The 14,236-nt window shown below is 50.5% G+C and overlaps 1 protein-coding gene across 7 annotated transcripts in view; it reads right to left on the reverse strand.

The window, feature by feature from the left end:
• CARD11 (caspase recruitment domain family member 11) overlaps nt 1-14,236 on the reverse strand; it is a 137,335-nt gene that overhangs the window by 63,311 nt on the left and 59,788 nt on the right. For 2 of the 7 annotated variants that reach the window (XM_063815200.1, XM_054687363.2), the window contains exon 1: nt 3,984-4,018. The exons of 2 other annotated variants lie outside the window; for them this stretch is intronic. The gene's annotated coding sequence lies outside the window, so the exon portion shown is untranslated. Of the gene's footprint in view, nt 1-3,983; nt 4,019-11,146; nt 11,462-14,236 lie in introns of those variants that run through there. 3 more of the 7 variants (XM_016957037.4, XM_054687362.2, XM_063815199.1) reach the window with 3 other exon arrangements.

The raw sequence follows: 14,236 nt of genomic DNA on the forward strand, positions 1-14,236 counted from the left end.
CACTCACTCATTCACTCACTCATCCATTCACTCACTGACTCACTCATCCATTCACTCATTCACTCACTCACTCATTCACTCATTCATTTACTCACTCATCCACTCACTCACTCATTCATTTACTCACTCATCCACTCGCTCACTCTCCCATGCACTCACTCATTCACCCACTCATTCATCCACTTACACATCCACTCGCTCGCACATTCACTCACTCATTCACTCACTCATCCACTCATTCACTCACTCACTCATTCACTCATTTACTCGCTCATCCACTCATTCATTCACTCACACATCCATTAACTCATTCATCCATTCACTCACTGACTCACTCATCCATTCACTCACTCACTCACTCAATCACTCTTCCATTCACTCACTCACTCTTCCACTCACTCACGCATCTACTCACTTATCCACTGACTCACTCATGCATTCACTCACTTATTCACTCACTCATCCATTAACTCATTCACTCACTCATCCACTCATCCATTCACTCACTCATTCATTCACTCACTCATCCACTCACTCAGCCATTCACTCATTCACTCACTCACTCATCCACTCATTCATCTATTCACTCACTCACTCATCCACTTATTCACTCACTCATTCACTCATCCATTCACTCACGCATCTACTCACTTATCCACTGACTCACTCATGCAATCACTCACTTATTCATTCACTCATCCATTAACTCATTCACTCACTCATCCACTCATCCATTCACTCACTCATTCATTCACTCACTCACTCGGCCACTCACCCAGCCATTCACTCATTCACTCACTCACACATCCACTCACTCATCCACTCATTCATCCACTCACTCACTCATTCATTCACTCACTCATCCACTTACTCATGCATTCACTCATCCATTCACTCATTCATTCACTCATTCACTCACTCTCACTCAATCACTCATTCACTCACTCATCCACTCATTCATTCACTCACTCATCCGTTCACTGATTCACTCACTCATGCACTCACTCACTCACGCATTCACTCATCCATTCACTCACTCATTCATCCCTCACTCACTCATTCACCCATTCACTCATGGATTCACGCATTCATTCTCTCACTCACACATTCACTCACTCATTCATTTATTCACTCAATCATTTACTCACTAATGCACACACTCATTCATTCACTCAATCACTCATCCGCTCATTCATTCACTCACTCATCTGCTCATTAATTAATTCATTTACTCATTCATTCATGGGCTCACTCACTCACTGACTCACTCATTAGATTCAAAAAGCATTCCTAGATGCAGAAGTCAAAAAAATCGAAGAAACTTTGACTATGAGAAGATGCAGGGAACGAAAAATAAGTAAGAATATGCCACACATGACAAATATGGGAGGTTCAGAGCCAAGAAAAAGAGGCAGGGAAAGAGAAACTCGGAGGAAAGATGGTCAAAAGGGCCCCCAGACTCATTGGAAGAAGAAAGAAGTGGCAAGAAAGATCAGGGCTGAGGAGCAGTGAGAAGGAGACTGGAGGGAACAAGGAAACCTGGATCCCAGCCCCGTCTGGCCCGTATTTTAAAGTCAAGCATTAGCTCAGAGAATGCAAATCAGAGCTACAGCAGAGTGATTTACCAAGGGAATGCAGCGTGATCACTCAGGTCACTACCTGCAGCTCAAATGAAGTTATCTCCAGGGCCCAGAGCTGGCCCTGACTGCATCACAAGCTTCCTTTGAGGAGTCAGCAGGCAGCGGGACACACACCAGGCACCCGTCGCTGCCTTCTGCATTTATAAGACACGCTGGAAATACACTTAGAATAGACGCAGCGATCAATTTAAAATGCATTTCTAGTTGTGGGGCCATCTATTTTATGAAATACCCTGCAAATGGATAAATGCAGCAGTGCTTCGAAACACATTCCCAGGTGTTTGAAAGTAACTTTGCCAACTTTTTCCATTGGCTAGAAGGTCAGTATTTTTTTTGAAATGCAGATTTCAGGTTTTCTTCCATGGTGACAGGGATGTGGTGGTGGAGGCTTCTGCCTCTAGCTTTCTAATCCTCCCATTCTTGTCCCAGGATCCACTAAGAGGTGCAGTCAGGGCAAGTCGCCTCAACCACAGCAGAAGAGCCCAAGGAGGGGTCTGTGTGTCTTTCCCTGGAGCTTCACAGGGCTCCCAGCTCTTACTTCTAGAAAGGCCTTCAGGTCTGGTCAACCCAAGGTTCAGGAAGCAGCTTTTTTTTTTGGCCAGGCATGGTGGCTCATGCCTGTAATCCCAGCACTCTGGAAGGCCAAGGCGAGCGGATCACTTGAGGTCAGGAGTTCACGACCAGCCTGGCTAACATGGTGAAACCCCGTTTCTACTAAAAATACGAAATATTAGCTGAGTGTGGTGGTGGGTGCCTGTAATCCCAGCTACGAGGGAGGCTGAGGCAGGAGAATTGCTTGAACCTGGGAGGTGGAGGTTGCAGTGAGCCGAGATTGCACCATTGCACTCCAGCTTGGGCAACAAGAGCAAAACTCCTTTTCAAAAAAAAAAAAGACACTTTAAATTTTGTGTGTGTGTGTGTGACAGGGTCTTACTCTGCCACTCAGGCTGGACTGCAGGGGTGCAATCAGAGCTCACTGCAGCCTTGACTTCCTGGGTCCCAGTGATCCTCCCACCTCAAGCCTCCCCAGGAGCTGGGACTGCAGATGTACACCACCACACCCAGCTACTTTTTAAATTTTTGTATTTTAAAGATGGGGGTCTTACTACATTGTCGAGGTTGGTGTTGAACTCCTGGTCTCAAGCCTCAGCTTTCCCAGATGCTGGGATTGCAGGCATGAGCCACCATGCCCTGCCAGATCTGGGTTTTATTTAGGTCTTGGACTTCCTTATTTTAACCCAAGGTGTTCAAGGCTTGAGGTCAACACTGCATTTTCTCATCTATCAGGCTCAGTGGGCAGATTTCCAGGCAGCAGAAGAAAAAGAAGTAGGGTGGTTTTTGAGGGCTAGGCTTGAGTGACTTTGTTAAAATAAGAGTCTCTGAGGATGCCTTCTGTTGTAGATTTAGAGAGTTGGGTGGCCAGGGTTCCACGGGCCGGGAACCCACAAATAAGGAAGCCATAACTCCTGCACTCAGGAGGTTAAAATATTGTAAGTTGTACTTGCTGCTGTGAAGTGACATCGTTCCCTCCAAAAAGGGCAGGGGTTGTAGGGGAAAGGATTGCAGGAATTCTAATTAAACAAAAAGTCAAACCAAAAAAAAAAAACAAAAAACTTTTGCATAAAGAGATAAAAACGGCAGTTCCCCTCTGTGTTCTAATGGGAAGGATGTGGTCCTGCAGTCAGAGAGTCCTGGGTTTAAACTTCAGTTGTGCCATTTGTTGCTGTGTGGCCTTGGGCATGTTGCTTACCCTCTCTGAGCCCCTTTTATTGGATGAGTAGCACTAAAGTCGTTTTTTGTTGTTGTTGTTGTTGTTGTTGTTGTTTTGAGGTGGAGTCTGCTTCTGTTGCCCAGGCTGGAGTGCAGTGGCACTATCTTGGCTCACTGTAACCTCCGCCTCCTGAGCTCAAGTGATCCTCCCACTTCAGCCCCCGGAGTAGCTGGGATGACAGGCACGTGCCACTGCGCTTGCTTATTTATTTATTTATTTGTATTTTTAGTAGAGATGGGGTTTTGCCATGATGGTCAGGCTGGTCTTGAACTCCTGGCCGCAAGTGATCCACTGGCCTCGGCCTCCTAAAGTGCTGGGATTCCAGGCGTGAGCCACCGCTCCTGGCCACGAGTAGCACTAACATCTTAAGGCTACTGTGGCACGTACAGTGGGCAATGCTACTTAGCTACTCAGCCCACCCCCGTCAGAAGCTAGCAGCAAACTCAGGACAGAAACAAGAAGTCACTACCTACTCGTCCTGTGTAATTACCTCCATTCCAAGCAGAATTTAGAGAAAAACTTTAAAAATTTACCCTCAAACCTTCTGTCTGAGCTTCCGATTGGAAACTCACCTAGCCGGTGGTGTTGGCATCTTTCTGTGTCTTCCACGTTCCTCTGGGCAGGGACACACTTCATATTTCCTTGTGTACCCTGGCTTAGCGAGTGTCTTCCACAAATCGGCATTTCATATTTATCAAGTGATTGGTGTCCAGGGGCTAAACGCTGGCTTTCTTTCACTCGTTACAGCTTCTTCCCTTCAGCTGATCAGACCTCTACCTCCCCAAGGGTGGGGAGAGCTTTCACTGTGACTGCTTTCCGGTGCCTGCTGTTCCCACCTAGATGGTTCCGCTGTGCCTGCAGTTTGGAGGTCTGCACCAATCCATCTTGCACTCTCAATCACTCACGGGTTAGAAGCCTAGAATAGATGGCCCTCTGATTTCTGACCTGCAGGGCGCAAACTGTCTTTACCTGGTGAAATGCAGACAGGCCAGCTGGCCCTATGTCCCACCAGGAGAGCTCTTCATTTGCCAATGTCCCCAAACATCAGTGTTATGGAAACAACAAACATATCTGCCACCTGCTCCCACCCTGGGCAATTTCCAGAAACTGAAGGGCCTTCTTCACTAACAAAGCCAGTCTATTCTGCTGGGCACCATGGCTCATGCTTGTAATCCCAGCACTTTGGGGAGGCTGAGGCGGGAGGATTGCTTGAGCCCAGGAATTCGAGACCAGCTTGGGCAACATAGTGAGACTCTGTCTCTATAAAACTATAAAAAAATTAGCTGGGTGTGGTGGCATGTGCCTGTAGTTCTAGCTATTTGGGAGGCTAAGGCAGGAGGATCACTTGAGACTGGGAGTTTGAGACCAGCCTGGGCAACATAGTGAGACCTTGTCTCTACAAAAAAATTAAAAAAGTAGGCAGGCATGGAGGTGTGTACCTGTGGTCTCGGCTACTCAGGAGGCTGAGGTGGGAGGATCACTTGGGCCCAGGAGGTAGAGGCTGCCGTGAGCCATGATTGCATCACTAGACTTCAGCCTGGGTGACAGAGCGAGATCCTATCTCAAAAACAAGAAAGTCCATTCTGTCCACTGGGCTGTTTCTGGAGTTCAGTTATGTTTGTGGGATACTGATAACCCCACATCAGCCATCATTTTTTGGATTATACTCGTCCCTCTCTCATTGTTTAAGGGAATGAGGGGTGTATGGGAACTTCTTTACCAGTTGACCTTCAGAGGACATATTCCCAGACAACCAGGGCACAATGTCTCTGTGCGGTGGGTGTCTGCACACAGTGGGCACTCAGTCAACCTCAGAGCAGGACGACAGAATGTCTCAGTTACCAAACCCACATGACAGACGCGCAGGTGGACGCTGACAGCCTCTAAGGGGAGACTGCTGTGGTGCAGGAGACCTGGGAAGCCCCCATCCCGTGTTCTGGACGGTCATGCTTGGGCTGTCTGTAACCTCACCAGGATTACTGTAGGCTGTGGCTGGGCTTCTGGGAAGGAAAATGAATAATTAAGACGCTGGAGATGGAAAACTTCAGGACACAATAGAGATTTTTAGTCTTAACTAGACAGGAAAATAAGTGTCTCAGGCCAGGCACAGTGGCTCACACCTATAATCCCAGCACTTTGGGAGGCCAAGGTGGGTGGATAGCTTGAGTCCAGGAGTTTGAGACCAGCCTGAGCAACATAGGGAGACCCCGTCTCTACCAAAAATACAAAAACAAGCCGGGTGTGGTGGTGCACACCTGTAGTCCCAGCTACTTGAGGAGGCTGAGGCACGAGGATCGCCTGAGCCCAGGAGGTTAAAGCTGCAGTGAGCCGTGATTGTGCCACTGCACTCCAGCCTGGGTGACAGAGCAAGAGCTTGTCTCAATAAAATACAATAAAAATAAAAAAAAATAAAGCAGCATCTCGATATTTAAGCACATTTGACCATTCAGGAAAGGGCTCTCAAGAGACCTCCAAAGAGTAACCTCACCACCTCTTAATCCCCAGGAACTGACGACCCAGTGGGGCAGGTTCCAGATTCCTCATTTGTCTGATTTTGCTTTCTACTATGTGTTTTTGTTTTTTGTTTTTGTTTTTTTGTTGAGATGGAGTTCACCCAGGCTGGAGTGCAGTGGTGCCATCTCGGCTCACTGCAACCTCTGCCTCCTGGGTTCAAGCGATTCTCCTGCCTCAGCCTCCCAAGTAGCTGGGATTACAGACGCACACCACCACACCTGGCTAATTTTTATATTTTTAGTAGAGACAGGGTTTCCCCATGTTGGCCAGGCTGTTCTTGAACTCCTGACCTCAAGTGACCCACCTGCCTCAGCCTCCCAAAGTGCTGGGACTACAGGCGTGAGCCACCACGCCTGGCCTCTGCTGTGTGTCTTACAGTAACATCACCATTTACAGGAGGCATTTCTAGAAGAATAAAGCATGAAACCTACATCCGGCGCTCTTATTATCACAATTATTATAACAATGAGTGTCTCCATCTGAGGTTAGGCGGGCACAGAAACGGAATTCAAACCAGTCGGATTTTCTGTCTCGGAGAATTCTGCCAACGAGATGCCAGGGGAGCCCGTGCGTTGAAATGCATTAATTGAGTACCACTATTTTGGGAGCAAAATAGGTTTGTGCATCCATTTAAATGTGGGGCATCTGAGAGGGAGAAAGACGGAGAGAGAGCGGGGATTCAGAAAGGCTCTCTTTACTTATAATTAACTACAAAATAAACAGCTCTCTCATGGAATGGGGCCCTCTCTGTTCCCGCCACCCCTGCAGCCCACGTTTCAATTAGCTCTGTGTTATTCGGGTCTCCTATTACTCCAGATAACCCAGGACTGGCTGTAATTAATTGTTATAATATACTCAGGAGCAGAGCCAAGCTGCAGCTCGGGAAGGCTGGTTGAAGCTGCTCTGTTCCTCTAACCGGCCTCCTGGAAGGGCTGGCTTGGAGCTCCACCTTCACCAATAAGTCAGAGCTCCTCCGTGGGATGACGAGGGAGAGGGGCTGAGATACTTGGAGTCTGCTTTGTTTGCTGCATTTGGTGCTGAGCAAGGTGCTGGCCCTTTTCTTTCTGCCCCGCTCCCTTCACAGTCCCTGAAGCCCTGAACCCTTCATGCCAGTGACATTTAAAATAAAGACATCAGGCCAGGCACGGTGGCTGACGCCTGTAATCCCAGAACTTTGGGAGGTGGAGGTGGGCCTATCACTTAAGGTCAGGAGTTCGAGACCAGCCTGGCCAACACGGTGAAACCCTGTCTCTATTAAAAATACAAAAATTAGCTGGTCGTGGTGGCATGTGTCTGTAATCCCAGTTACTCTGGAGGCCGAGGCAGGAGAATTGCTTGAACCCGGGAGGCAGAGGTTGCAGTGAGCCGAGATGGCGCCACTGCACTCCAGCCTGGGCGACAAGAGCAAAGCTCCGTCTCAAACAAACAAACAAACAATCACAAAAATCAGCCGGGCGTGGTGGCAGGCCCCTGTAATTCCAGTTACTTGGGAGGCTGAGGCAGGAGAATCACTTGAACCCGGGAGGCGGAGGTTGTAGTGAGCTGAGATTGCACTATTGCACTCCAGTCTGGGTGACAGAGTAAAACTGTCAAAAAAAAAAAAAAGACATCTTATCCATAGAATGGAATATTATTCATCCATACAAAGGCATGAAGAAGCATTGCTGCTTGCTGTGGTGCAGATGAGCCTTGCAGACACTACGCTCAGTGAAAGAAGCCAGACACAAAAGGCCACACATCATAAGATGCCATTTAGATGAAATGCCCAGAACAGGCAAATCCATAGAGTCAGAAGGCAGGTTGGTGGGTACCAGGGACTGGGGGGAGGCAGGGATGGAGGAGGGGGTGAGTATTAATGGGGATGAGGTTTCCTTTTGGGGTGATGAAAGTGTCCTGGGGCTGGATAGAGGTGGTTGTTACATAGCATTGTGAATGTACTAGACGCCACCAGATTATTGATTTTAAAATGGTGACTTTTATGTTATATGAATCTTACCTCAATAAATAAATAGAAACAGGCTGGGTGCAGTGGCTCACACCTGTAGTCCCAGCACTTTGGGAGGCTGAGGCAGGAGGATTACTTGAGCCCAGGAGTCTGAGACCAGTCTGGGCAATATAGCAAGACCCCATCTGGGCAAAAAATAGAAAGATTAGGCAGGCGTGGTGGGGTATGTCTGTAGTCTCAGCTACTCAGGAGACTGAGGCAGGAGGATTGCTTGACCCAGGAGTTTGAGGCTGCAGTGAGCTATGATCACACCATTGCACTCTAGCCTGGGTTACAGAGGAAGACCCTATCTCAAAAATAAACTAAACTAAAATAAAAACAGCTACAATTTTTTGAGCCGAGGTGAGCAGGGGCTAGGCCCCAAACCCTCAGTGACTCCAAGCCCCAGACAGCCTGGGCAGGAAGCTCTGATCATCTCTGGTGAAGACCTGAGACTTCCCAGTCTTGGGGAGGGGACACCAAGGGATGAGACAGGTTGTGGGGAAGCTGGGACTTGAGCCCTGTAGGGAGGCCGTGTGCTTGTCATGGGAGGCAACAGTCCACGTGGGAATTGCAGGAATGCCTTTTTTTTTTTTGAAATGGAGTCTCACTCTGTTGCCAGGCTGGAGTGCAGTGGCGCGATCTTGGCTCACTGCAACCTCTGCCTCCCGGGTTCAAGCGATTCTTTCGCCTCAGCCTCCCAAGTAGCTGGGATTACAGGCGTGCACCACCATGCCTGGCTAATTTTTTTGTATTTTTAGTAGAGACGGAGTTTCACCGTGTTAGCCAGGATGGTCTCAATCTCCCGATCTCGTGATCCACTTGCCTCGGCCTCCCAAAGTGGTGGGATTACAGGCGTAAGCCACCGTGCCTGGCCTTTTTTTTTTTTTTTTTTTCTGAGACAGAGTCTCACTCTGTCGCCAGGCTGGAGTGCAGTGGCGCGATCTTGGCTCACTAAAACCTTTGCCTCCTGGGCTCAAGCGATTCTCCTGCCTCAGCCTCCTGAGTAGCTGGGATTACAGGCACCTGCCACCATACCCTAATTTTTGTATTTTTAGTAGAGACGGGGTTTCACCGTGTTGGCCAGGATGGTCTCCATCTCCTGACATTGTGATCTGCACTTACAGGACGCTGGGTCAAGGAAAGGACAAGATAGAAGCAGAGGCGGAGAAAGAGGGTGAGGTGAGTGGGAGAAGAGGGGACGGCGGGACAGGGGCCTTGTGACAGAAAAGGGAACAAGAACTCAGGGTTTTACGTTGTACCCACAGGTGCAGAGCTGAGAAAAGGAAAGAGAAATGAAGAACGGCAACTCGGAGGGAGGAGATGGTGGGGGTGGCGCGGGCACTGGGTGCAGGCTGAGAAAGTGAGAGGGCGGTCCGGCCAGGGGGTGGGGGTGCTGCAACCATCTCTGGTCACACCCCTTCTCCTGAGAGCTCCCAGGACTGCAGGCAACTTGCTCAAGAACTTGAGTAATTTCCCGGAGGCCAGCTCACCTGTTTCCAACCCATCAGTGATCTTGAAACTTACAAATACTCAGACTCACACTTTCCGCCTATCCGTGCAAGGTAAGAGGAGCCAAACACATCTCGAAATGCACCGATTTTTCTTCTTCTAAGGGGGCAGACTCTCGTGGTGTGCCCCCACCCTCTCTGTTAATGCCTCTATTGTGTAAAAACGTCTTTAGATAAATTTGTCGGGCTTGGAGCCTAGGGTGGCCATTTCTTTGCACTTTCTCTACTACAATCCAAGACCAGCAAACATGAGGCCACATTTTTCCAGTGGTTTCTGCCTCCCCCACCACAGTGGTGATGGAAATACGCTCCCCAGCAACAGTGAGAAGACCCTGGGATTCTGCAGGCTCAGAGATCATCTGTACCCTCCCGCCGTGTAAGTGCAAGACGACAAATGAGATGCAAACAGGGAAGTCTTTCTTACGTTTGCGCCAAATGATACAATCACCAATAATGAAATAAGGCACCTGTCAAAACTGCACCCAGAAACGGTCGATCAGTATGGACGTGAGGTTGTTAGGAATGCGTTTCCTTAGCAGCGAAGAGGGGGTAACTGGCTGCTCTCTGATCATCTGTCTCTTCTTCCCTGTGTGCAGGGAGCTATGAAGGAGCCCACTTAGGAAGCCAGGATTTAAGGTGACAGGAGCATATTGCAGGTGGGGCTCCACCTGCCAGGCAGTGACGGCTGGGGGTCACCCCGAAATCTCTGCACTCAGGGCTGTTAGACGGACGTTACGCGGTATGTGAACTAGAGACGCTAAGAGCCTATTATTCTGTTTTGCATTTTAAAGGAGGCCTCTGAGGACCAGCTGATGCTTTCAAACCACTTAAGTCAGCGAAGCCCCAAAAAGGCTGTAGTCTCTTGCAAGCAAAAGTTACCAAGGGGCTGCCGAGGGTCTTCAAGCCCGCAGGACTTAAGAAATTCCCGAGTGTTTCACCAGGAACTGAGGAATCTACTCGGATCCCTTTCAGGGATCCCGGGGGGAGGGGAACTTCCCCTTTGGGGTCCCCAGTCCTACTGTCTCTTTGGGAAGCTCCTTGTCCCACAGTCGCCTGGTTTGTCCTCCGGTGTTTGTGGGCAGGGGCTGGGCCTTTGGTGCCCCGGTGGACACCAGCGAGCCACAGCCTCATTTCTTAGCATTTGCAATCTCAAGAGATCCCAGAGGAACCGTCTGGAAGGTGCTTGCGGGGTTGAGGGGTGGGGAACACGAACCCTTTCCAGACCTGGGGAGGGCCAGGCTGCAAGGCCCCACGTTTTGGAAACAGACCCTGTACACACTTCCTCTCCACCCAGCTGGGGGCCACGGGCAACTCAGGCCTTGAGACACACTCTGTGCACTGAGCCCCACTCCCCGGACCCTGGCACTGTCCCAGTCAGAAGAAAATAAGACCCAGTGCCACATGACAACGGGAGCATCCTGGCCTGTGTGGGTCACCGGGCATGTATGGAGAGTGTCTACGGGCTGGATCCATGGAGCTCTGTGCAATCCAAGCCACGGCATGAGATAGTCGCCCCAGCACCTGCTGCTGAGACTCCACATCTGGTTTAGGAAATTAGGAGATGCAAAGAGGTGTGCATGAAGCCATGAAAACACATGGGCACAGACAGGACAAGGGGGCCAGGTGCTGGGGAGAGGGGGTCCCATGGCAGCCTCCCAGGGACAGGGCTTCACCAGCACTGCACCCGTGGGCCTCAGTTACGGGACCGGCCAGTTGGGAAACGTACTCACGCGGTTGTGAGCCAGCTGGGTCCTGGGGGTCCCTCGTGTTCCTCTCAAATTCTCTCTCCTCCTGTTGATTCCCCAGAAAACACCAAGGCTGTGGGAGAGCAGCCACCTCCCCCGGAAGCCCACACCGACGCCCCACTCAGATGCTGCCTCTATTTTTAGCAGGGGCAGAAGTGGGGACTGGGGGTGGGCTGCCTTACTTCCCTCTTTTTTTTTTTGTTCTGAGCAGAATCTGTGGGTGACTTTCCACTCATGGGAGTGGGGAGGCTCGGAGAGCAGAAAGGGACTCAGGCTGTGCAGGGCAGGCAGAAACTGCAGGGAACAGGGTGCGCCTGTCATCAGGGCCAGGAGGGCGGGGGGGCGGGGGGGCCAGGGCAGGAACCCAGCGTCGTCAGTCACTGTTCGCACCTCTGCTCTGCTCTCACCACTGGGCCCCGGGCCACGCCAGACCTCACCCAGGGGACCTCTCTGGCCTCCTCTGCCTCTGAATTCCACAGAGGAGGAAGACCGGCCAGCAGAAGTGCGGGGCCTTGGACATTCCAGGGAACACTCTTCTATGAGCGTGCATCCCATGATGCATACCCTTTTCCCCTGTCTCTTTGAAGTTTGTTAGTGGGTGTGGAGCCCAAAGTACTTTGGACTGGAACATCATGGCTGGAACATCGTGTCTTTACCAGAGAATGGAGGGCAACCAGAGTTGTGGGAATGAATGGAGGCAATGCATGAACACCGCCCACCCCAGCGACCTGTGGATGCAGGTGATCAATTCCTTCCCCAAAGCTGTCAACGTCCCCTCCGCTCCTATATAAGCAAACACCAGTTTCTCGGCCATTGCTTCCTGGCCCTGGCCCTGTGTGCAACAGCACCCAAATCTACTATCTTAGCAGGCTTCCTCCCTATTTCCCAGCCTATACCAATCGCAAGAATACTCGCTGTTTCCCTTCTTTTCTTCCAAAAAATTGAGGTGTAATCAGTGAGCTTCATGGGTCTTCAGTACACAGTTCGATGAGTTAGGAAGATGCCCACGCAACCAAGATCTCAGTCGTGATACAGAGCATGGTGACCCCCACTAAGAAGTTCTCCATGGCCCTTTCCATCCCCCTGTGGCCCCCAAAGGCAACCGCTCCTGTGATTTCCATCAGCTTTGCCTTTGCTTGAACCTTAGGAGAGTAGAATAATGTGTTGTTCTACTCAGACGTCCCCTCCTTGGGTCTCCAGGAAGCTCTGGGCACCGCAGCTGTGTACTCCCTGCAATGGTTAATTTTCTGTGTCAACTTGACTGGGCTAAGGGATGCCCAGATAGCTGGTAAAACATTTCTGGGTGTGTTGTTGAGGTTGTTTCTCAGCATTGGAATCAGTGGACTGGGTCAAGAAGACCCGTCCTCCTCAATGTGGAAGGGCGCCATCCAATCTGCCGAGGACCCCTGATAGAACAGAGAGTCAGAGGAAGGAAGAATTTGCCATTTTGAGCTAGGGCATCCATCTTCTTTAGGGTCTGGCTGCTTTCACGCAGCGTGTGAGGCTGGTGTCAGTCAGGCATTCCTGTTTGTCACTGGGCAGTATCCCATCGAAAATGTCTCACATTTTCCTGACTTGTGTATCTTTCGCTGGACATGTGGGTTGTTTCCTGTTTGCCTGGGACCTTCCTGTACAGATCTTCATGTGGACGTGCTGTCATTTCTTTTGAGTAAACGCCCTGGAGTAGGACTGTCTGAGGGAGGAAGACGCGGTGCCCCCAGCCAGGGCCGCCATGGAGAATTGGGGGAGCAGCGGGGACTGACCATGATCTCCTCACACCTCCGCTCTCTGATCATTCCAGCGCTAGCACTTTCTGGGAAGGCTGGGAAGCTCACTGATTACACCTCAAGTTTTTGGAAGAAACGAAGGGGAACAGCAAGTATTCTTGTGATCGATGTAGGCTGGGAAATAGGGAGGAAGCTGGCTACGATAGTAGATTTGGGTGCTGTTGCACAGGGAAAGGAAGCAACGGCTGAGAAACTAGTGTTCACTTGCATAGGAGCGGAGTGGACGTTGACCTCATCCTTCCCGGCTTAGGCGGGAGAGACAGTGATGATGATATCGGGAGGCCTGAAACCCACCAAAAAGAGTCAGAAGGAAGCTGATTCAATATGGGACTGGCAATTTCAGGGGGAAAAGATGTCAACACCTTCAAAGGTGGGGCCAGATCCCCTGGAGGTAAAAGTTCCTTCCAACTGGATTCTTAAACACACCCCATCGGAGAGACCAAAACATGGCTGGTGGAATTCAGGCTTGATTCCCATTTCCCCGCGAGAGGGTGAAAACGTTCCTACTGGGCTGCTCCAGGGAGCACGGCAAGGATCACCAGCGCCATGGGGCAGAAGAAGCTGAGTCCCCCCATGAGCAGCACGGAAAAGAGGGGGTCACCTGAGGCCACAGAGGAGAGGGACTCCTTGGAGGAGGCGGCAGTAACTAAGTCACACACATAAAGGAAGTGGCATCTGAGAGCTTCCGGCACGCACGCCCAGGGAGGTGGGAGCCTAAGCTTGTGGGTGAGGAGTGATTTTTCTAGTATGACAAGAAACATAAAATACAAAACAGGTGGTTCTGCCAATAAGTCAGCCCCAGAGGAGCCTGGTGACCCTGGAAATGGGGCCGACCTGATGTGGACTTAGGGGCTTTGGGGTTTGAGCCCCAGCCTGGACTCCTGAGCTTCAACAAGGGGGCTGGGAGGCAGCCCTCTTTCCTTTTTTTTTTTTTGAGACGGAATCTTACTGTGTTGTCCAGGCTAGAGTGCAGTGGCACAATCTCGGCTCACTGCAACCTCTGCCTCTTGGGTTCAAGCAATTTCTCCCACCTCAGCCTCCTGAGTAGCTGAGATGACAGGCGTGCACCACCACGCTCAGCTAATTTTTGTATTTTTAGTAGAGACGGGGTTTCACTATGTTGGCCAGGCTGGTCTCGAACTCCCAACCTCAGGTGATCCACCCGTCTTGGCCTCCCAAAGTGCTGGGATAACAGGCGTGAGCCACCGCACCTGGCCAGGAGCCTTCTTTCCTGATGCTGCTCCTCCAGTGGAGCCAGGTCTGTCCTTCTGAGGCCCCCAAAGC

This window comes from Pan troglodytes, chromosome 6, assembly GCF_028858775.2.
Source record: "Pan troglodytes isolate AG18354 chromosome 6, NHGRI_mPanTro3-v2.0_pri, whole genome shotgun sequence".
NCBI classification, from domain to species: domain Eukaryota; kingdom Metazoa; phylum Chordata; class Mammalia; order Primates; family Hominidae; genus Pan; species Pan troglodytes.